The 10,446-nt window shown below is 42.2% G+C and overlaps 1 protein-coding gene across 1 annotated transcript in view; it reads right to left on the bottom strand.

Annotated features, from left to right (window-relative positions):
• Positions 1–10,446, bottom strand: part of LOC122815048 (regenerating islet-derived protein 4-like) — a 109,876-nt gene that overhangs the window by 8,071 nt on the left and 91,359 nt on the right. The gene's annotated exons all lie outside the window — the stretch shown is intronic.

The raw sequence follows: 10,446 nt of genomic DNA, 5'->3' as shown, positions 1-10,446 counted from the left end.
GACAGGGAGGGGTGTTTGGTAATCAGAAGCACGAGCCCCCAAATAGATACTGTGGGACTGATGTACCCACCGATGGGCAGTCACCACTGCACCTTCACAGCCCCGAAGGTGGCTGTGCTGGGGGCTGAGCAGGACTGGCAGGCTGACCCTTTAATTGCACCATGCAGCCCTCAAGCTGGCATAGCAGATCTCCAAATTCTTTGTGGAGTTCACTATGCACCAGACCCCCTGACCTGGCTTTGGGTGACAGGATCCTGTCTGCACCCGCGCCCGGGGGCACGAGCCCCATCCCCTGAGGCAGTTCCACCCAAAGGTGGTGCAGAACCAGCAGATAAGGAGGTCCCGAGGTGGGTCCTAGACATGCTGGGGCCCGATGCCACAGCCAGATGAGGCGGGAGAGGCAGATCTGCTGGGCTCGGCCTTCCCTGATGTGTTATGGTATTGCAGTTTTAGAACATATGCTGGTTAGTAATGGTAAACACATTCCAGGATTAGTTATAAAAGTATGCATGTGTATTTCCATTAACCCAAAACCACAGATATGGAACATTCGGATAGCAAACAGAACACATGCAGATATAGAACCACAGTAGGTATTACACTTGCATGCAATTTACATTGATAGCAACAGGCCACCGATGATGGTATTTGAACAGGGAACATTAACTGAAATAAATTTCAACATTTTTAGAACAACAGGACACATGTCCCAACAGTAGGTTTGGTGGAAAACATACCCATTCATTTGTGTGTTTAGATTATTGGTGAAGATAAGGTGGGGGAGGGAGAGAGATGTCAGTTAACAAATGTAGATTCTTGCAGTGGTCACAGCTTTAATGATCATTGCTCTACTCATTACTCTACAGGTATTATTACAACTATTAATCCACAAAAAACACACACTGCACCAAATGATGAATTTCAGGTAGTCATCCAATAGAGGCTATCCAATTCAAAAATCCACAAGTCTCAGTCGTTTGCTTCAACAGTTTAATAAAAAACACACAGCACAAAAGATACAGTACAAAATATATCGGGTTTCTTTTGTGCTGTGTGTTTTTTAATAAACTGTTGAAGCGAACAGCTGAGACTTGTGGATTTTTGAATTGGACAGCCTCTATTGGATGACTACCTGAAATTCATCATTTATTATTACAACTATGACATTGGGTTGGGCAGTGGTATGTTTGTACACAGTATAATTACAGCCTTCTTATAGCTACTTTATACTTCCTCTTACCTGGAATACCTGTTGGGGGAATGTTTGTTAATACTACATGACTGTTTCTACCCATATTCACATAGTCAGGGTTACATAATGTGCACTCATACTGTGTGTGTGTGTGTGCTACTGACACATTATGCCTTGATTTCTATCAGTCAGCCTGGTTGTTGTTAGCAGGGACCAGTAGCTGTGACAGCATGACACTTTTGAATATTGTTTGGGGAGACCACTTGGTGTTGTACTTATCTTGCTGTCATTTGCAGCCTTGAGGTTGGACCATGTGTGGTGGACACAGTATAACTACATCCTTCTTATAGCAACTTTATACCTTCTCTTACCTGGAAGACCTGTGGAGGGAATGTTTGTTAACACTACCTGACTGTTTTTACACATTTTCACAAAATACTAGCTGAAATTATGCATACAGCCTACTATCACTCCCAGGATCAGCATAGTGGTGCCTGACCTACTCACCAGTCCTAGGGATGCCAGTGGCACTGGGTGAGGTCATGGAAGAGACTTTCCCAGGCCACCTCTTTATATTGGTGGTCCTGCAGCAGTCTTATGTCATGGTTTTTAACAAGGAGTCCTACCATGACCTTGGACTCCTGTATGCCTCAGTGCTGTGCCCGGAAGCGCATGCTCTCTCCAACACCTGCCATACTGCCTACAGTAGGAAACTACAACCAGTTATGAGCTGTATTCCTGCCTGTGAGATTTAAATACAGCTGATTTCCCACCGTTTGCTGTGCTTGGATGGTTTTGAATACGCTCTAAGCTAAGCTACGGGCAAACCTGTTAAGTTAAAGGGGCAGGTTCAGCACTGCTTACCAATGTGCAAATCCACTTAGCTGGGCTGCTCATTGCTTAGCATTCATATTTACACAATACTTACACATGGTCAGCATAGCTGTGCAATGCTTAGCATTGCTTATGTTTTATTTTGTGGACTACCACCTGTATGGGATTAATTCATCATTCCTGATATATTATAAATTTGTTTACCTTCCCTGACATCCCCCAATGTGCTTTCATGACATTTATTATTGTGTGACTATACTGTATGGGGCACTTGTTTTTATATGAGGGGTTCACAACTTTATTACACTGACACATCACATCTGGACCTACTACACTACTCTGGTTAACAAATATGTGTTATTTACTACCTAATTATTAAAAAAATATATATGTACAACGTTCACATGTAAAATGCTAGCTGGCTTTACTGGGGATCAAACTGGGAACAACTACTTATAAGGCAAATGTTCTAACCACTTCACTATTTCTATATTGCTATGTTGTGGAATATACACCTATTTAGCGCCTTATGATGTGTAAGCTAGGCTGAGCAGCACTACGCTTAAACTTTATTGGGGACTGAAAAAAATTTAAACTGTTGTGTTTTATTTGAGTCTATATTAATACATCAAAACCTCACTTACGCAAATCCCTAAACACTGACACATAAATAGCAAACTGCAAGAACACCAACATTGCATTTTACCTGACACTGGCCTAGCACTCAAGTGTGGGGTCATTTATTGCACTGTTCTGGCTATTTTGTATCTCTGCTACCTTTAAACTAAAAGAAAAAAAAAAAAAAATCTTGCTTTTTTCCCACTTTCTGAAATTTAAGAAAGTTCAGTTACAGATTTGCTGTTCTGAACTGTTTGCAAGTTTCTTGGAGGCCAGTGCTTGCTTGGGCTAAAGGGAAGTCTCTGTGTTCACCAGTGGCAGTGGTTAACACTGAGCAGCCTGCCTGTCCCTGTAGGAGTGGTTACTGCCTAGAAGCTGTAGTTTTATTGGCCATTTTGGGTCAATTCCAAACTCCTTGATCTCTCACTCTTAAAACCCTGCAACTCTCTTTTTACGCAGTGTTGCGCACAGAGCAGCATTGGGCAGCGCCACTTAAACAGGTTTAAACTATTCCCGGCTCCACAAAGTCTGCTCTTCACTTTTTCCCTTAGAACTGCTCTAAAACTCAAAATAAGCACTCTATTTTCATTCTAAAGCCCTGCACTTGCTCGTATAAGTAATCTCATAGGTAAACACTAATAAACTTAAGCACTACATCCTCTTATACTCGTTTTAAGCACTTGCTCCCTATTGGTTCTTTCTGATCAGTCAATAAGTAGTTCCCTATATTATTCAGGCATGTCCAAAGGTCAGTTTCGGGTTTATTCTCCAGTCCAGCTGGTGAATCTGGGAATCTTGAGGCAATGTTACAACTGCCTTATGTATACAGACCACCCTCTCCTCCTCCCAACAAGCTGAAATATATGTGAGAGATGCAACTATATAGCTAAACTGGAGGCTAAGCTCTCTCAACCCAGTACTGGCACAGCCTGTCAGGAGGAGAAGGTAACCACACACACCACAAATCCAGTCTCACATAGACCTATCGCATCAGCAAACCAAACACATAAACACACAAAAACATACTTGGAGGCTCTAAATAAAAATCTGCCTTAGCAGCAGAGACCACCAAAGCAGACATCCAAGCAACCCCTACCATGAAACAATACCCACGTAGCACATAGCTCACAAAGTCAGTGTGCCACACAGTCACAGCCCTTAAGGCTAAACAACACACCTAATGCACTTGTAATAGGTGACTCTATTGTCAGACACACTGACGTCCCACTCACCAGGCTGAACAAGGAGAAGGTCACTGTAAGCTGCCTGTCGGGTGCCAGGATCTGCCACATAACACAAGCACTCAGGTCACTCCAAAGCAAGTACAAATATGACTCCGTCATTGTCCATGCTGGTGTGAATGACCTGAGACGTACCTCCATGGACTACATGAAAAAAGACATAGAGGAGCTCTCTGATCATGTAGCCCAGGCCTTGAGTGGCATCTTACCCTCACCAAGAATGATGCCACAGTATAAAGACAAAATGATCAATTTTAACAATTGGCTAAAGTATTGGTGTCATTCAAAGGGGATCCAGTGTCTCTCAGTCTGGGATGACATGCTCAACAAGCCATGTTGCTTCGCTGGGGACGGCTTGAACCTGTCACCCCTGGGTTTTCGAATACTGGCAAAGGCTCTTGCCTCCTCCATAGTGCCTTTTTTAGGCAAGGCTCAAAAGACAAACCCACCTCCATAGACAACACAAAGAAAAAAAAACTAAGGGTAATGCTGCTCCATGCCAGAAGTCTAAACCTCAAGATGCATGCACTCGAGACTCTCCTCAGTATGGAGAATATCGATATCTGTGCAGTAACAGAAACCTGGTTCAAGGCTCCCGAGAGCACCCCAGCACTAACAGGTTATACTTCGTACCATGCTTTCCGGCCCTAAAACTCGGACCGAACCACAAAAGGAGGGGGAGTATCCATATTTATCAAAGATACCTACACCTCCAGGTTAGTGGCACTGCACGAAGCATCAGAGACCATCCATGTGCAACTAACAGCGGGCAAAACTGCCTTTCAGTTTGTAGCCTACTACAGACCACCCTCCCAAACACAGGAACCACACTCGGCTTTCCTGAGAACACTGGAAAATATGAAGGTCTCTCCAAACACCATTATATTGGGTGACTTCAACTACCCAAACATTGATTGGGAAAACTACTCAAGCCCAAACACCCTCGCCCAATGGTTCCTAGAATTTATAAATTCAAATGCTATGGAACAACTGGTCACCACTCCCACAAGCGGGGAAAACATATTGGATCTGATCATCACCAACATGGGGTCTCTATGTTCCACACTAGAGGTATACCCCTCATTGGTAAGATCAGACCATAAACTAATCTCACTGAACATCCATATTCCATCCCCACCCCTAGCCAAGGAAACCACGGTGAAGAACTTGTCAAAAGCAAACTTCACACTTCTCAAAACCAAGGTGGAATCCTTCAAAGCCCCCGGGCCAGTGGAAAATGCGGTCCAAAATGCAGAATCCTTTACAAAAACATTATATGGACACCTACAGGAATGCATGGGGCATGCTATCCCAAATAAAACCAAGACTCACTCCTCCAAAGGCAGGAGACCTGTCTGGTGGACCCCGGCCATAAATAAGCTATACAACAGAAGGAGAAAGCTACTACATGATAGAGCAAAATCCCAAAAAGGGAAGGCGTCTCTGATCAGTACTAGCAAGAAATTACGATCCCTCATAAAATCATCTAAGGCCAGCTTCAAAAGAAAAATTGCACAAGACACTAAAGATAATCACAAGGCCTTCTTTAGTTATGTCAAAAACCTGGGAGGCAACTCCCAGATATGCTCTGAGTTAGTGCAAAATGACAAAAAATACACTGAACCCACAGACATTGCCAACATCCTGGCAGAAAGGTTCAGTGCAAACTCCCCCCCCTTCACCCCCAAAAGAGCAAATGTCTATCCCAACAGAGTGTAGCCTTCCTGAGATCACAGATGCACAGGTGAGAGCTGCCCTCTCCAAAGCAAAAAGCACAGCATCAATGGGATCAGACGGTGTCCCAGGTTGCATCTTACACGAGCTCCAAGAAGAACTAAACCCTCATATAAAGTCACTGTTCAATCTCAGTCTTACTACAGGATATGTACCCAAGGAATAGCGTACAGCAACAGTGGTCCCACTCCACAAAGGTGGTGCCACAATAGACCCCAGAAACTATCGCCCTAGAAGCCTGATTAGCCTGGTCTGCAAAGCTATGGAGCGTATCATCATGGAAATCATAAACAAAGACATTGGGAACCTCCAGACACTGGATCCTACCCAATTCAGCTTTGTTAAGGGCAGATCTTGCCTCTTGAACCTGGTCAACTTCTTTGAAACAGTTACCAAAGCCATAGATGAAGGGAAGGTAGTCCACACAGCCTACCTGGACCTTGCAATAGCCTTCGACACAATACCCCACTCAGGCATCATAAATAAGCTCACCAGCTTAAATATCAACCCCTATGTCACAAGATGGGTTGCAAACTGGCTCAGGGATAGAACCCACATGGTCAGAACAGCAGGTGCCATGTCAGATTCTAAACCAGTTACAAGTGGCATCCCACAAGGCTCAGTCCTGGGACCTCTCTTGTTTGGTATATATTTCTCCGAGGTACAGGCTAGCACGGGTGGACTATGGCTGACCAAGTTCGCAGAAGACTGCAAACTGGGTGCTGTAATCGACCCTCCGGCTGACACAAGCATCCTCCAAAAGGGTCTCACAGAGACGGATAACTGGTGCCAGAGCCATGGCCTAAAGCTAAATGCAAAAATGTGCATAGTCATCCCCTTTGGGAAAAACAAAGTGCCCACAAATTACCACATAGGTGGTAATCCATTAAGTATGGAAGACGTAATTAGGGACTTGGGGACCCAAGTAGATAGCAATCACTCCTTTGACAGTCACATTGCCAAAGTGGTTAGAAAGACCTTCTATATAGCCCACCTTATCACAAAAGGGTTCACATCTAGATCAAGAGAGGTCATTGTGCCCCACTACTCATCACTTATCAGGCCCATAATTGAATACAATGCCCCATTTGGGATGTACCTTACCCGACACCTGCAGCAACTGGAAAGACCCCAAAAGTACATCACCAAGAGGATCAAGGGGCTCAAACAAATGCCCTATGCAATTTGGCTAAAGAAACTCCAGCTCTACTCAGTTGCATACCGCCTACTCAGAGGCGATTTGTGTCTGACGTATAAAGCCATGTCCAACCCAGAATTAATGGACATGCTTCACCTCAGGAAATCCAATCCCTTAGAGCTACACGCTCCAGGGACTTGAACCTCAGCACAGAAATAAATAGGACATGCTGGAGGGACAGATTCATATCCCAGAGGCTCTCCTCACTCTGGAACAAAATCCCAATCCATGTTAGGCAGAGCCCCTCACTGACCCTCTTCAAGAGAAATCTTGACGAGTGGATGGGAGATCGTAAGTTTACCCCTGGGATCTCTTCTGTGTCCCTGCTTGACAGAGGTACAGTAAACTAACCTTAAAAGGGCTACCTTCTGTGACCTATTATACAGAGGCACAGTCAACTAATCTAAAAGGGTGGTGAAAGCCAAACACACCCTGGCTAGGCTTATAAATGCCCTAGGGCAGATAGCCTAGTATCAACCTATGAACCTATGAACCTGTGAACATCCTGAAGCGCGAAATTCAAAATATTGAATTGCCATCTTGACCAACTCCACTGCCCACTACGTACTACCTACTAAATAAAATAAATAATCCACACTTCACCATATCAACACTTCACCTATATATCCCATATCCTAATCAAACATGCATTACACACACATGTAGTTAACTATAAACAAACAGCACCCAAGTATGGGAAAAGTGTAATTTATATATATATATATATATATATATATATATATATATATATATATATATATATATATATTCATCTACACAACTATATTACTATATATGCACTTAACTTAACCCTACTTCTAACCCTAACATGTAGGTTGCATGTATTACTATATATGCACTTACCTTACCCTGCACCCTAACCCTAAGGTCAGTAACTATCGCACATTTACTTTAGGGAGCTATACCAGATAAGGAGCAACTATGGCAATTTGATATTTCGAACTTCGCACTTCAGGACATTCGGTGTTCTTGCAGTTCACTATTTATGTGTCAGCATTTAGGGATTCACGTAAGTGAGGTTTCGGTCTTTTAATATAGACCCATTTTATTTTTATACTGTAGGGGTATGCACATTGTTTTCTGCAACATTATCTGCGGTGGCTGTGCTTTTATAATGATGATGACATGGCAGGCTTTGGATATGAGGTATGCTCCATGGAAGCTAACAGTGTCCGGCATACCTCTCAACTGTACAGATTGTCACACACTGCCCAGATATTTGCCTTATATTTTTGGTCCATTTTTCATAGAATTGTGGCTTTCAGGCGGGTTAGTGGCAAATCATTAAAGATTGTAGTTAGAAAATATTGACAGACATTTTAGACTTCATACCCTTCAGCACATTCATGCTCATGCATAACCTTGTAATTCTGTCAACTTAAATCTGTGAGCCAGACATTTACTTCCTTTCTCCAGATTTCTTACTCTAAGAGGTAGAGAGGTATTTTGCAGACACTCTCTCCACCATTACATTGCCATACAGCAATTATGGAGTGCAGGGGGTGTGAATATTTTGACAGCACTGCTCTCAGACACCCCCCCCTGTACTCGCACACAGAACCATGTATGGTTTAGAGCACAGCAGTGTGCCTTCACACATATGCATGGTGTGCTGCCGTGCTGCACGGGAATGGTCCCTTCCATGCAGGTCCATGAAAGTCCAAGCTATTAATCAGTTTGATCTTCCTGCTAAAATGTACAGTTTCAGGGTAATTGACTGGCCCTAACAAGTATTGGATCAATTGAACAAGAAAACAAGAAAAATGATTTATCGTCATCAAATGATATATACAAATTAGTGTATACTAAGATTATGCATTTTTTCTATGAAGGAGAAATAGGTTCCTTTGAAAGTGACTACCTGTACGGATCTGCAGTTGTGGGACTGCATACATATCTGCTGAACTCGCCAGATCCAAACACAGTGAAAGTTTTAAAACATGAGGAGTAGAGGTCTAAGATGACATCTCTGCTTAGTTTACCAGACGCATTTCAGTATCAAATGAGAATGGAAATCACAGCAGAAGCAGAAAAAGCAGATAGCAACTGAATGTGACACTAAACAAAAGAAAGAATATGAGGAAAGGGATCTGATAAAAATGAAAGAAACTTGCAAAATCCATCAATAGAGTAGCAAGTAGAGAAATCTCCTGGAACAACCTCAGTGCTGACTGGAGGAATGGTTAAGGAGAGGTGAATTGAAACCAAAAGGTGAAAGGCTAATAATATTGGCCCAGGATAAACCACTACATGCACATTAATTTACAAACACTAAAATACAGAAGTATGTGAGAAGCACTGGAGACATGAACCACAAAGTATTATAGAGAATGATGTAGTTTATATCACATGGGCTCACCAGTTACCAACAGTTCAAAAACAGATGTGAGAAAATCAGATATAGTAGTCCATGAAAAAAGACAAAAGTAGCACTGATCACTGACTACAGTGTCTTACATGCAGAAAGATGCAAAGTCATAAAATACCTGGATTTGCAGGCAGAAACATACTCAATATACAGTTTTAATGTTAGTCGGACCAGCAGGTCTAATAAAATATAATTTGTAGTCCAACTTAGATATGTTACCAATACATGTAACCCCATATGAATTATAGAAGGAGGCAACTCTTGGCACATTGTGAGTTCTGAGAAGAGAACTCTTGGCTAACATCAAAGATTGAAGCAATACTAAATTCATGAACAGTTGTACCTTGCCTTAGAAATAATATTTGTTCCCATCATGATGTTAGAAACCCTAAATACTTGGAGAAATTAAAATTACATTCAGATTTACTTTTCTTTTAATCAGGATTTTTCCAGGATTTTAGCACTTTTGAAAACTACTTAGACTTTTTTAAGATGGCAAAATGAGAGTCAGCTTAAAGGGAGGCCACAAAAACTGAGATGATGGTGGTCTGAATATTCATTCATTCCTGCCCCTCTAGTTTTATTTTCTGTGGTAAGAATTGGCTGGAATCCTCCGCCCAGGTACATACTTTGTATCTTTGTTCCGAGATAACATAAGGAACAGGTGTTGGGATTTATTACATGCTCATCTTCGGAACATCTCCATAATTAAGTGCCTAATAGTTTGTTTAGATATGGAAACAGTACCTTATGTTCTGGTACACTCAAAGCTTAACTTCTACAATGTTCTGTACAGAGGGTTCCTAGATATTGATCCTGTTGATCTGCACTGGACCCAACATTCTATTTTTCTGTTTTTCTATTTATCAGTTGTTATCCAGGCACATAGTCTGGCCCATGGATCCTTTCCAGACAAAATCTGAAATATTTATAAGAACAGTTTACTGCAGTCAATCAGCAAGAAGACTTTTGTTTTGGGGAGAAAAGCGAGAACCTGAGAAAAATGTAGAATGACAGAGCGAAAGCAACCAAAATGCATATAAACAATGAGCAGAGGTTAAGACTGAACCCTGTTCCATATAGATGTGAGGTATTGTGCTTGATTTAAAGATTCGTTTTGACTTGAAGAGCCCTTCATGGCCAGAGAATTCTGCTGCTCCCTTGTACTGCAGCGTATTGGCTTTAGTCTGTAGCAAAGGGGTTTCTAAATTTGTTGGCTTCAGTTCATTTTTCTATCAGG

This window comes from Protopterus annectens, chromosome 11.part0 (genome assembly GCF_019279795.1).
Source record: "Protopterus annectens isolate FY-2018-M chromosome 11.part0, PAN1.0, whole genome shotgun sequence".
In the NCBI taxonomy this organism is placed as follows: Eukaryota; Metazoa; Chordata; order Ceratodontiformes; family Protopteridae; genus Protopterus; species Protopterus annectens.
The sequence above is the reverse complement of the archived record's forward strand: the minus strand, read 5'-3'. Positions and strand labels throughout refer to the sequence as shown.